This window comes from Carassius auratus, chromosome 22 (genome assembly GCF_003368295.1).
Source record: "Carassius auratus strain Wakin chromosome 22, ASM336829v1, whole genome shotgun sequence".
NCBI lineage: Eukaryota > Metazoa > Chordata > Actinopteri > Cypriniformes > Cyprinidae > Carassius > Carassius auratus.
This window is the reverse complement of record NC_039264.1, coordinates 30,315,588-30,330,372: the sequence shown is the minus strand read 5'-3', so window position 1 is coordinate 30,330,372 and position 14,785 is coordinate 30,315,588. Positions and strand designations below refer to the sequence as shown.

The window sequence follows — 14,785 nt, the reverse complement described above, 5'->3', positions numbered from 1 at the left end:
TAAAAGAAGAAGAAGAAGAAGAGTGTTGTTGAAACCGAAAGTAAACGCGTACGTACCCTCGAGAGTAAACGCACATTTTGAAGAGTTAAAATGCAGAGTTAAAATCCTTCTATTCAGATCTCAGAGTTGACGGTAAGTTGAGTTCTCTGCTTCTAATATCATGTGTTATTGTATTATGTCGCTCTCGTGTTAAACTCTTCATACTTTAACGGATATTTGAGAGAGTTGTTGTGACGCAGTTTAAAATGGATGTAAAGTCAATCAGGAAGTCGAAATGTTTCCGTGTTGGGATGAAGATTACAGTGAAGCTTTGCTTGGAGTCAGACACTAAAAAAGCATGGTTTAATAAAGAGATTGTTTTTGATATGTGATATGATATGGTATGATATGGGTTAGTCGTGGCCTAATGGTTAGAGAGTCGGACGACGGCACCAGTGGCGGAGCCAGGAATGCTTCAGAGGGGTGGCACAAAAAACATAATTTTGCCTACAAACACGACACTTATCCAACCTTAAAATACTTTTAAAAGTATTGTATGTGCCCAAATCACAATGATGTATAACCCAGCTGGCATTTCAACGTTATTCTCAACGTTGAAACAACGTCAGGTTCCAGGGTTGAATCAACGTTGAGTTAACTTTCGATTTTGCAAATTGGATCAACGTTGAAATCGCGACGCTGTTTCACCGTTTTACCTTCATCACGGGTGAATTGCGGTCGTTCTGCAGACCTTGGATTTTTTGTTCTGTTTTGAATAGCACTATATTTAAATGATTTGAAGTGAGAGAAAACAAAATCTTTACAGTGTTTATAGTTTTTACGTTTCTTTACATTTGTTTTATTTATCAGTATTTAAATTATTTCTGAAATTAATAGTAAAATGTTTCTTATACACCGATGCAACTGCAAATGTGTTTTTTCCTGACCTGGTGCAACTTAGCCCTATATTGTGCTGTATTATTAAATAAATGTATTATTTAAAAAAACTAAATGAATAAATAAAACAATCATATTATGTTCATTATAACCCACAATAATAGGGTGTCCTTGAAAAATCTTATCTGCTAGGGGTCCCTGGCTCCAAAATGTTGTAAATGTCCTGTGCTAGTGGACAGGCATCCATATACAGCAGAGACTGGTCAGGAGGAACTGTCCTGTCATCATCTCTCTGTCTTCACCAACTGCCCTGAAACACAAATTACATATAAATGATTATCTCCACCTTCAATACCACGACTTAGGTGCCCTTGAGCAAGGCATTGAACCCCCAACTGCTCCCCGGGCGCCGCAGCATAAATGATGAACACTGCTCCTGTGCTCACAGTGTGTGTGTGTGTGTGTGTGTGTGTGTGTGTGTGAGTGTGTGTGTGTGTGCATTTCGGATGGGTTAAATGCAGAGCACAAATTCTGAGTATGGGTCACCATACTTGGCTGAATGTCACTTCACACTTCACTTATCATAAATATAAATATAGCTTCACTATGCTCATTTTTTACCTCTGTGGTGAACATATGATTACTGATTTTTTGTCTTTAGTGAATCATTTCAAAACGTGATTTTACTTTTTTTTTTTTAAGTTTAAAGTGCCTAATTTCACAGGTTACCTGTTTTAGTGACCAATTTTAATAACTAGGTTAAAAAGGATCATCATAATTTTACCTCAGACTGTAAATTTAACCACCTAAAATAAACAGGGATATGTACAATTAAGAAAAGAGGCATTTGAAAATATATAATCTTTCTAATCCAAATAAATAATTTAAAATATTAATCTGAAGTGAAATTTAACATTAGATTGATAAAACAAAGAATAAAAGCACATTTATGCTTAACTTTGGCTCAACACCATTAGTCAGATGACCGTTACTGTTAACTTTAATTAGCTCCGTCCCGTTGTGAAGGTTGTTCGTTAGTCAGGTTTCTCTGAAGGTTTATAAAGTGTCCTCAACGTAGAAATAAATAAATTAAAGGATGGCGGTAGTGATATCTTCAGTCTTTTGTAATAAACTGAATTATTCTTCCGTCTTCGTGATTGTTTGCGCCATCATGTTTACTTGTTTTTTTTTCTGCCATCACGTTTACATCACTAACGTAACATCACGTTAACTCTCCCTCGTGGCGGGCGCACATATACACTGTATTTCTTTTCATTTAAATCTATGTGTTAAATATTTGTTTTTAATATGATATAATACTATTTCAATTTAATTATATATTTAGATAAACGTTAATATATTTTAATCTATTTAACTATATTTAATTTATAGATCTAATACAGATGTAAACTGCGGTTTCTGTCAATGCTATATCACTCAAATAAATAAATAAATCCATGTAAGATTTTATATGGTCACATTATGGTACTTTAATTAGACCTATGTTTTTAAACATTTATAGATTACATTAATTTATCACCTAAATGTTTCAGAGGAATATAGGCAACATGTGATATTTCAATCAAAAATCAAAGGATTGCTTTGTGTTTATATGTATAAAAAAAACTTATGTCAATTTCCTGAACCTGTTCTGCACGTTCTACAGACGTCCAAGAAAATCCTTAGCCCGACGTTCAAATTTTGAACCTCATATCGATGTCCAAGGGACGTCGTAGTTCAACGTCCAGATATGAACCGGATTTGCACGTTGAAGTAGACGCCCAGATATGGTCCAGACCGACTGACGCAATTTAGACTTGATCTGCACGTCGTATAGACGTCTCATGTTTGTTGGGATGGCTTTACAATCAACTTCAAAAAACTACCACATGCTCAAAATTGTAAAACTGCAGTTTTATTTTGGAAAAATACTTTATAAAACATGAAAATAATCCCAAACTTTATTATGCAGAGTATGCATGGATGTATTGTTAAAAACATGTAGTAGAACAATCCAAATACAATAATATTTAAAGGTTTTTGTAAAATATTTTGGCATATAAATGCATATTTTTTTGCAGCACTTGCAAGAGAAACCCTTGTACCTTTATGACTGAAACCAGTTGATCTTTTATTTTGGTGGAAAACTACAGTTTCTGTAAAAAACATGTTTTAGTAATGTGTCTCATGACGAGACGTGTACATTTCTGCAGTGAAAATATGTTGAACAGTTAGAAAAGGGAACCTTCAACCAGGACCGCTGTAAGGGAAGGGAAGAATTAGGACAATTCCAAGGGCCCAGCGTGAGGGGGGGGGGGCACCCCGAGAGGGGTGGGGGTTGGGGGGTTCTAATGGGAATTGAGATTGGGAGGTCATTCCTCCAGCTGGGCACAGTCCAGGAAAAGGTCCTTGAGAGTGATTGTGAACCTCTTTGGGATGGCACCACAAGGAGTCGTTCACTTGCAGAGTGCAAACTTCTGGAGGACACATAAGATTTAACCAGTGAGTTTAGGTATGTTCACAATGTTAGACAATAACTTTGATATTGTGAAATATATTTAACTGAAAACTGAATGCAAAATAAATCACACAATATTTTCACTTTACAGTTCAGTAACAGTGAGGTTTGAAACAAAGTGGACAACACTATTCATTAAACACTTATTTAATGTATTCAGATGAAAATGTACAAAATTAACAAATTATTCCCAAGCAGTGTTTTCAGAGCCCCCAGTTACACTGTTTTAATCAGAACACTAGCAATACAGTGTAGTAAAATAAGTAAAATCTAATTAAGTACATTTTTATTAAACGAAGCACAATCAAAACCTATCACAAAAGGTCAAAGCATCTCTAGCAGAAGTGACAGTGCAATGTAGCAGATGAACAATTTCTGACCAATGTTTCAAGAATAAACTGGATCCTCGATGACTCTACAAGGGGAAAGAAGAAATGGTTTACTGAAAAGTTCTTAAAAAGCAGGATTTGAAAATGGCGGACAGGGAGTTCAGATTTCCTACAAAAAATTGATATGTCTATTGTCGGCACAACCCAAGGAATATTTTGAGATCAGTTTCATTACAATAGCCTAATGCAATCAAAAGTTATTAGAAAATTTCATAATTGAAGCTTAATGAATGGTTAATTACTCTTGGCCAGTAGGTGGCGCTGTTACCAAATTGATGTGGTATGGTCAGTGTGAGGTGACAACGACACATACAAAGTTTGGTGCAAATATGTCAAAGCTTTGTAGAGATACAGCCTCAAATGCATTTTTGCATCCTTCCAGCAAATTTGTTGATGCGCTAAATGAGAACAGGTTTGTATATCGACACGAAATCCATAAATTTTGGCCAGTGGGGTCTGAAGATTATCCACGTCAAATTTGGTGAAAATCAGACTAACGGTCTAGGAGGAGTTCGAAAAAGTAGATTTTCAACATTAATCAAAATGGTGGAAAGTATGGCCAATTTTGGCATAATTGGAATTGATGTTCTCGGCATGATGCAAAGAATATAGGGAAACCATTTTCATTTCAATAGTCTAATTGATTCAAAAGTTATTAGCATTTTTTAGATATTTCATTATAATTCTTGACCACAAGGTGGCGCTGCCACCAAACATTTTGAGTACCTTCAGGGCATGGAGCCGAATATTTTTGTAATTATTTTCGTAACGATATGATAATGCGTTCAAAAAATACAGCATTTTAAAACATAATTCAAAATGGCCGACACCTAAAATGGCTGACACCGGAAATCTGGATATCATTCGACTCAACATGACTCACTGAATCTAAAGAAACCAGAAGTTATAAGCCAAAATATGCATTTTTCATATCTCCTGACCACTAGGTCGAAACACTGCAGGTAGTCTCAGGTCATGGTTATTATAACACACACCAAGTTTGATCTCAATATGCCAAACCGTTGCCGAGATATAGCCTTACAAGCATTTTTGTGTGCTTTTCATCAAATTTGTTCATGTGTCATTCTAGGTTGGACAAATCAACTTAAATTCCATAACTTTTAATTTAAAAAAAAAAAAATTATTATAATCTTCTGGTTTAGGGTTCAAAAGTTATTAGCATAAAAATATTGAAACTTTGGACAAGTGGTGGCGCTAGAAAGTAAGAGTTAGAGACTTCAAACTTGCTATAGTTAATGTTGGGAGTGTCCTCTATCAGTGTGCCAAATTATACAACTTTCCCGTAATCGGTTCTGTGGGCTAACGGATACAATAGGTGCCTTGCACCTTCCGTGCTTGGCCCCTAATTATGAAACAAAAGTTACAAAACTGTATTGTACATTAACTGTAACGTACTTAAATGTGCAAAAAACGTACTCAAAGATTAAATTAAAATGTATTAACATTTAATTTAGTGATTCACCTGCGTAACAACTAGAGGGGGCCTGACACTTTGAGAACCATGGGTTTAAAGAATCCTAATATTTTTTTTAATTCATTTGCATTAATTCATTAAAATTGTAATGACATTTGCACATATGTTTCAGAAAACACTTTGAAACTATTATAAGAATAAAAACATATATAACACACACAATGCATGGGACACATTAGGTGAGCATCTAACTTGATCATCTGTGATAAAGCAATGCAAAATACACACACGGGTATTTATTTATCTGCAGGTTACATGTCCTTTAAGCTACCCATTTAAAAACTTTGGTTATACTTTACTATTTTCGAAAGATAATAACGATAGCGATTTTCTTACCTCATTTTGCCAGTATGTTTGCAGGACCTCGCAGAACACATCTGACACTTCTTGTGTTCACAGTTTTTGTTCTCCTTTGACATGACACGACTCAAATTCGCTCAAATTTAAAAAAAAAAAAAAATTAATAATAAGCGAAATGTAGTTTTATTGTTGTTAATGATGATAATTTTTAACATATACCTTTATATTTCAAAATAGGTATGATGACTAAAATATTTTAAAATGCTATTAAAATATTAATCTTAAATAATTTAATATAAATAATTGAAAAGTTTGTTACCCTTTTTCAACCATTTAGCATTAAAAATTTTTAACGTTGTTTCATTAAAACAACTGACCTTATTTCAACCATATTTCATGTGCTGGAAGTTTTTCAACCGTTCATCTTTAAACGTTGAATCAACGTTGTTTCAACATTGAAACCACAACTGACCTTATTTCAGCCATATTTCAACATTGAAGGTCGGTCTTGTGCCGGCTGGGAATGTACAATAGCTAGCCTACAATGGCATTTTTTTTTTTATTAAAGGTTACCAAAATCCTGAGCGTCATAATCTTATTACCCTCAAGTTATTTAATAAAATAAAACTTAGGAAATTCACTTTGAAAACAGAATACATATCTCCCAATGATAATGAAAAGTTTAAAAGGACAAGAAATTTTCCAAATTACATGTCACTAAGTTAAACTATAGTACAAACTTCATTCTCAAAGTCCGTCTCCTGAACTGTCTGAGAAAGTGCTAGAAAACAAAAATCAGTCTCAGTTTTTCATACACTCAAAACTGTTTTATATAATTGATTTCTATATCATTTGTATTTAAACATATACCAGTAAAGTAGTCAAGTGTGTGAGTGGAGGTATACCTAACATTTCTCTTAGGCTTGTGCTCTCTGGAAATTCTTCTCCCTCACTCTCTGTGTCAGTCTGTTCTTTCTCTCTTTCATCCTGCCTGTTATGTTCCTGTGTCTTAGAGTCATTTGGCTGCTTCGTGCTACTCTTCCTGAAGAAGGATGCTATATCTGCTGCCTTTCTCTTCATTTTCCACACATTTCACTGACTGACTGACATGAATATAAATCAAAACAAAAGTAAAATATATCAACATTAACATGTTTGAAAAACAGCAAAAAATGTAGGATTATTGAGCAAAGATTAGATGTTTTTGTTGTAGGAACCTAATTTTATCTTGACTTTATATCTAGAACTCTGCGTCATGCGCGTGACGACACAAATATGATGAGAGCGCAACGGTTATTCACATCCATCTAAAGTTGGCGTGTTTACATAGAAAAGTAACATTACTGTATATAAAATCGACTGAGAAGCTAGTAATTATATTGGTATGTTGAATCACATTAAACGTTTCTTGATTAAAACATACATTTATATATTCAGAGATAAAATAAACAGTTTTGAGCATCTGAGTCGGCTAATATGAAGCTAGTTAAGTTACCTGCTCCCTACGTTACCTGTTTGTTACACAGGACAATGATAAAACTTCAGACACAAATAGTTGAACGGAACTAAAATAATAATTTATCTGACTTTAATAACTCACCTGAAAAGATGTGTTTGTGTGCTCAAACACGAGTTGAACCAGGCACAAAAGCGAAGCTTCACTCCTAATCTCTCTCAGTCCAGACTTTTTACAAATGCTGGAAAGAAACGCACGCTAAGGAAACTCTTGCGATAGCGCATTTGCCTGTAAGTGACAAGTGATTCAACTGTCCCGATAGTTTCGCAGTCCGAACGTAATCGTTTTGCCATGATCAAGCGAGGTCATTTTGATCAAAATCTAAGAAACGATTATTATTATTTATAATAGATCACAATTACAATCGGGGTGGCCGTGATTATTTCCATGGTGGCCATGGCCACCCCTGGCCTCTCCCAAGCTCCGCCCCTGTAAGGCACCGGACCCCCAACTGCTCCCCGGGCGCTGCAGCATAAATGGATGCCCGCTGCTCCGGGTGTGTGTTCACTGTGTGTGTTCACGGTCTGTGTGTGCACTTGGGATGGGTTAAAAGCAGAGCATGAATTCCGACTATGGGTCACATTACTTGGCTGTATGCCACTTTCATGAAGAGAAGAGTTGCTGCGGATAGGAGGGAGAATGTATAACTGATTAAAGGATTTCTGGAAGAAAGATCAATTAAGGTGAGAGTTGGAGAGTGCATATCGTCAAAAGGTATGATAGAGAATGTTATTCTTCAGGGGCGTTTTAGAAGACCATTGCTTTTGATTATGATGATAAATCATGTGTTTACGAGGGTGGATAAAAATATTCTGAGATCTTTGTTTGCAGATGATGGAGCTCTGTGGTACAGAAGAGAAAAACATTAAAAGTAGCTGGTCATTTAAGTGGGGGTTAAATTCTCAGTGGTTTTAAATGTAATTAATTCTCAATAGTTTGTTTTTCACAAAAGAAAGGACGAGGAAATCAGATTAAAATTTTATAATCACAATTTAGAACGGGGGTGGAAAATGAGATTTTCTTGTAATCTGGTTCGACAGCAGACTCGCATGGAAAGGGCATATTGAGAAGATGTTGAATATAATGAGATGTGTGTCTGGAATAAGCTGGGGGCAGGTAGACTGGCATAGAACACCATTTACATAACATTAATCAGATCAATAATGGACCATAGAAGCATAGGTATGGAACACAGTGTATGAAGCTGCAGCAAAAACTCATTTAGATACAATTAAATTAATATCCAGAGAGGTGATGATTTTAAATGAGTTCTCAGTATTTTCAGAGGAGTTAATAGCAGTAAAGATGGCATTAAGATGATCGTGTGTTCAGACTCTAGTTCTGCTCTTATTGAAGAACAACAGTCAGACACTAGACAGGGTTTAGTTGTGCAAATTCTGTAAGAATGATGTACTTTACAGCAGAGAAGGGTGAGCGTAATATTCATGTGTGTTCAGCTCACGCGGAGGTCAAAGAGAACGAAGACACAGACAAATCATCCAAACAAGCTCTAAGGCCACTAGATTAGAAATGGTAATATCATACAGTAGATATGAAATTAAAGCTATAATCAAAAAGCTAATAAATTAAAGGTGGCAGCAACTGTAGGAGACAGAAATAAAGATATGAAAAACAGCCAAAATAGGGAAAAAGAAGATACTCAGCTGGAAGTAGAAGAAAGGAAAACATGTCATCAGACTCAGAATAGGACATACAGGACATACGTCCGACAGGATGTTGTGAATGGTGTGGAGAAAACCAAATGCTAGAGCATGTTATTGTTATGAAGAGAGTCAGAGGCGTTCAGATCCAAATGCAGAATTTATTTAGAGAATGGTCGGACAGGCAGAAATAAGGAATGGCATCAGGTATGTCAGGGAAAAACAGAAACAAGCAGAGATCGGGGCAGGCAGCAGAGAATCAGAGTCAAAATAAACAATCCAAGATCAGACACAGGAAGAACAAAACACAGGAGAAAATGCTCTGAAATGTAAGACAGGCTAAACAAGACTTTCCAATCTGGTGGAGTGAGTGTGCTGCTTATATATGTGTGTGTGTGTGTGTGTGTGTGTGTGTGTGTATGTATTAGCTGAAATGAGGTGCAGGTGTGAGTGCAGATGCAGGTGTGTGTGTGCAGTCAGTACCAGGAATGAGGCAGGATGGGAAATGGAGTTCTGAATGAGTCCTGAGTCCTGAGTGGATTGCCCTCTACTGAAGATCATGGGTAGGGCTGTGACGGTTGCCGTGACAACCGCGTCACGGTGGTGGTCAGTTGCTAGCGCGGTGGTCTACTGCCACCGGCGGTAGTGCACGTGACTTCACAAACTCTATAGCAAGCATAATACAAAGTTTTGTATATAAGTGTAATAACTGTAATAGTTGCAAATTCTAGGTCTATGGTAATTAACAAATTGCCTAAAACACTGCGTTTCCTTTAGATTGGCAGATTTGAGCGCAGGAAAATACAGTTTATGCATTTAGCAAATCAATTTAGTGTTGGGCGATGGATCTTGTTGGGAAAGCAAATACCTCATCACCGATCTGGAGTCATCTGCATTCATGTCACCCATCAGCGTTTGCACAAGTTCTCGTGATCACAAACGCTGGCTGGTCAGATTTGGTGAGGCTTTCTCCAAACTGGCCAAATACAAATGAGACAGCGATGAATAAACGATGGTAACAAGAAATATGGCAACGATTCCTATTTCAAAGAGAGCGCGTGCAGATGAGGAGTTAGCTATTGAGCTTGCTTGGTGGCGGAAAAGTAAACCGGATGCAACACAACCGTGTTGCGATAGGTTTAGCCTGTCTAGTGTCTATACAGGACATTTGAACTCCGTGTCAGTAGCCTACATCACAGACCGGACGGGGGATTTATCATGTCGTGTTGTGCTGCATCCAGTGTAGCATCACTGACTATAATGAGTATTTTGTCGCGCTGCGTTGCTTGCATCCGTAAGGCCGGCCACACACTGGATGCGTGGCGCAAGCGTCTCAGCTGCATGGCGTGTCTGTTTTTAATTCGGCTCCCATGTTAACAGGTTAGAGCTTGCAGACTGCCTGTGTGAGCGGAAAACACGTGCATGCTAGAAATAGAACCGACGCCTATTTTTCACGCGACGCGCGCGTGTTGGAATCGTTTCCAGGCAAAATAAATAGGAAAATATGTTTATATGTCATTTTTGTACACAAATACATATTAATTCATGACTTTTTAATATTGGAAAGTCTATAGGTTGACATAAATTCAGATATAATGTAATTTAAAAAATAAATAAATAATTATCGATTTTCAAATAGTGCACCTATCAAACATAGTCTATTTTGCCATCAATAATGTTGACAGTGTCTTTTATCTGTAGGTGTAGATGTTTTTAAAAAAAGTTGATATTGTTGTCATGAGGACAAGATCCTGGTCTGTCGGCGGCCTCCCTCTATGTCACCTACAGTAGCAGCAGCGCGCCAGCGCCGCTTCAGGCACGATTCTGATGTGTAAAGACACAGAAAATGCGAGGCAGCCGCCACGCTCCTGACACGCAGCAGAGACGCCACGCAGCCAGTGTGTCACCGGCCTAAGACAGGGTGTATTTAATTTCTTATTTAGGCTACTTTCTTGTTTAACTGAATTATTTATTTGATATTCATTTTAGTGTTTTGCAGGCGGCGTTCACTGACAGAAGTTCTCAAATAAACACTAACTGACGAGTTAAATAGGATGTGTTAGATGAGTGAGACAGTGCTGGGCTGATTTCTACGTGCATACATATAAATATATCCTGTATGTAATATATATAAAATATATTACATGCACAGTTTAAGTCCGCTTTAATCACCTTTTTTGGTAATTCCATGAATTAACTGACCACGACACTGCTTGCACATAGTTTATTTCGCAGTTTGATATGAAAGGATACGCACAAAGGAAGCACGCATCGGGGACTTTGAGCACAGGACCGTCTGCGCTTGCTTAACTTGCACCTGATGCTAAAGTGAAGTGGAGCGCGTGTCTAAAACGTCTCCTGTTCAGTCATTCTGCGACTGAATAAATTCACTTCTTGTCTTAAGAAAAAGTGACAGAAGCAGCAGTTGTGAGTGGGTGGCCATCCCCGTCCCTACGTAAAATAATTTGAATACGTTAAACTGGAAAAAAATTATCGCCTTCGTTAACAACCAAATTTGGACACTAATATATATATATAAATTGCTGGTCCATGACTACCACGGTGGTAAAAAATCAGCCACCGTCACAGCCCTAATCATGGGCACTCCAACTAATGATCGTGACATAGCCCCCCCCCTGAGGCAGAACAGGGGGAGGGACGGAGGTGCATGTGGAAGTGCAGTGGCAAGGGACCGAGCAAGGGGCAGAGCAAGTGGAACTGGAGCCCTTCCTGGGCCTAACATGGAGATCAGGAGCCCTTCCTGGAGCATTCTTCTTGGGCCTAACCATGGGTTTAACTCAGGAATAGGGTTAAACTCGGGAACAAGCGCCCGCCAGGGTGGAGCGGAGCAGGTGGAGCTGGAGCTGGAGCCCACCAGGGCGGAGCAGAGGACCACCACAGTCAAGAAGACGGGACAGAAGCCCACCAGGGCGGAGCAGTGGACCACCACACCCGAGAAGATGGGACAGAAGCCCACCAGGGTGGAGCAGAAGACCACCATAAATGAGCAGACGGGACAGAAGCCCACCAGGGCGGAGCAGAGGACCACCACAGTGGATTCGATGGCACAGGAGAGCAAGAACTGAAACAGAGAACATAAACGGGTCTAAACTGGCCTCATGGAAGACCTCCGTGGCCCTGACAGGACAGACAGAGAGTTGGTGGATGGCCTCCATAGCCATGACCGGAACGAATGAGAGCTCATAGACGGCCTTCATTGTCGTGACAGGATAGGACGAGAGCTCTGGAAGTAAGGCTGAGATGTGACAAGGCAGTGGGAGTTCGGCTGAGACGTGACGAGGCTCTGGGAGTTCGGCTGAGACGTGACAAGGCTCTGGTAGATCCGTGGTGATTTGACTGGCTTCATGAAGATCAGCTGCGAATTGACTTAGTTCGTGAAGATAAAGGCCCAATCCTAATTCTATTTTATACCCCTTCCCCTTCCACTAAAAAATATTCCCCTAAGGATTGGGACACCACTACCATGACATCACACGTCATCACACGTCGTCTAGCTCATTCAATACACACATATACTGGTGTGCATTGGAGCCTAAAATTATCGTTCTTTATTAATGAGCTGCTTATTGACACACACACACACACATCAGAAATCACGCAGCTCACACATCCAGGAGAAAATAAACTTGTCAACGCTGCCCCACAAATTTTATTAAATACAGTTTAAATGTAGAGGATACAATCGCTGTTTTTAAGTAAACTCCTTTTAAAAAGATAAACGCACAGACGCGAATACATGCAACTTCCATTTCTCTCTCTCTTTCTATCTCGAATAGGCAATATTTGAGAAAATGGTTTAGCGATTTCTAATTATTGGGGGGATTAGCCCCCATCAATGTCTACGGAAGTTATTGTCCTGATCAGACATATGCTGTGGTAATGATATGATAATGATAAGATCAGAGGGTCACTGCAGTCACCCGGATCCAGTACATATCCAGACCAGATGGTGGATCAGCACCTAGAAAGGACCTCTACTGCCCTGAAAGACAGTGGAGACCAGGACAACTAGAGCCCAGATACAGATCCCCTGTAAAGACCTTGTCTCAGAGGAGCACCAGGACAAGACCACAGGAAACAGATGATTCTTCTGCACAATCTGACTTTGCTGCAGTCTGGAATTGAACTACTGGTTTCGTCTGGTCAGAGGAGAACTGACCCCAACTGAGCCTGGTTTCTCCCAAGGTTTTTTTCTCCATTCTGTCACCGATGGAGTTTCGGTTCCTTGCCGCTGTCGCCTCTGGCTTGCTTAGTTGGGGTCACTTCATCTACAGCGATATCATTGACTTGATTGCAAATTAAAACAGACACTATTTCAACTGAACAGAGATGACATAACTGAATTCAATGATGAACTGCCTTTAACTATCATTTTGCATTATTGAGACACTGTTTTCCAAATGAATGTTGTTCAGTGCTTTGGCGCAATGTATTTTGTTTAAAGCACTATATAAATAAAGGTGATTGAATGATATGACGTTAGCAACTATTAGCGTTTTTTTTTTTTGCTAACATGTCTTTGACTAACATGACCGTTAATATGAACTCACAATTGAATGTAACATAAAACATATGATTACTTTTCGTTAAAATCTTTATTTATGCCAAAAAAGCTTACATTTGTGTCTTTTTGTTTGCTGTAGCAGCGAGATAATTCATACCCCTTCGTTTGAAGTGTGGTCTCGAAAAATCTTAGTTTAAAGGGCTATATGGGGAAAGGGGAAGGGCTAAGGGGTAGAATTTCGGATTGGGCCAAACTGTAATTTTACTTAGTTCATGAAGCTCAACGGTGACTTGACTTTGCTCATGAAGATCAACGGTGACTTGACTTGGCTCATGAAGCTCAACGGTGACTTGACTTTGCTCATGAAGATCATTGGTGACTTGACTTGGCTCATGAAGGTCATTGGTGACTTGACTTTGCTCATGAAGGTCATTGGTGACTTGACTTGGCTCATGAAGGTCATTGGTGACTTGACTTGGCTCATGAAGATCATTGGTGACTTGACTTGGCTCATGAAGGTCATTGGTGACTTGACTTGGCTCATGAAGGTCATTGGTGACTTGACTGGGCTCATGAAGGTCATTGGTGACTTGACTTAGTTCCTGAAGATCAACAGTGACTTGACTTGGCTCATGAAGGTCATTGGTGACTTGACTTAGTTCCTGAAGATCAACGGTGACTTGACCTGGCTCATGAAGGTCATTGGTGACTTGACTTGGCTCATGAAGGTCATTGGTGACTTGACTTGGCTCATGAAGATCATTGGTGACTTGACTTGGCTCATGAAGGTCATTGGTGACTTGACTTGGCTCATGAAGGTCATTGGTGACTTGACTTGGCTCATGAAGGTCATTGGTGACTTGACTGGGCTCATGAAGGTCATTGGTGACTTGACTTTGCTCATGAAGGTCATTGGTGACTTGACTTAGTTCCTGAAGATCAACAGTGACTTGACTTGGCTCATGAAGGTCATTGGTGACTTGACTTAGTTCCTGAAGATCAACGGTGACTTGACCTGGCTCATGAAGGTCATTGGTGACTTGACTTGGCTCATGAAGGTCATTGGTGACTTGACTTAGTTCCTGAAGATCAACGGTGACTTGACCTGGCTCATGAAGGTCATTGGTGACTTGACTTGGCTCATGAAGGTCATTGGTGACTTGACTTAGTTCCTGAAGATCAACGGTGACTTGACTTGGCTCATGAAGGTCATTGGTGACTTGACTTAGTTCCTGAAGATCAACGGTGTCTTGACTCGGCACATGAAGATCGTTGGTGACCTGACTTGACTCATGAAGTTTAACTATTGTTTTACTTGACTCTTGGGTGTTAGAGGTGACTTGACCGGACTCTGGACGGTCAGCGGTGACCTAACTAGACTCTGGGAAATCAACAGGGACCTGATCAACGGTGACCTGACTAGGCTCTGGGAAATCAAAAGGGACCTGATCAACTGTGACTTGACTAGACTCTGGGAAATCAACAGGGACCTGATCAACGGTGAC

General features: G+C 39.1%; 1 protein-coding gene across 13 annotated transcripts in view; it reads left to right on the top strand.

The window, feature by feature from the left end:
* The window catches only part of LOC113040332 (NACHT, LRR and PYD domains-containing protein 12-like), a 36,758-nt gene continuing 21,973 nt past the window's right edge, over positions 1-14,785 (top strand). For 8 of the 13 annotated variants that reach the window (XM_026198675.1, XM_026198674.1, XM_026198685.1 and 5 more), the window contains exon 1: positions 2-132. The gene's annotated coding sequence lies outside the window, so the exon portion shown is untranslated. Of the gene's footprint in view, positions 133-14,785 lie in introns of all 13 variants that reach the window. The other 5 variants (XM_026198683.1, XM_026198680.1, XM_026198682.1 and 2 more) reach the window with 1 other exon arrangement.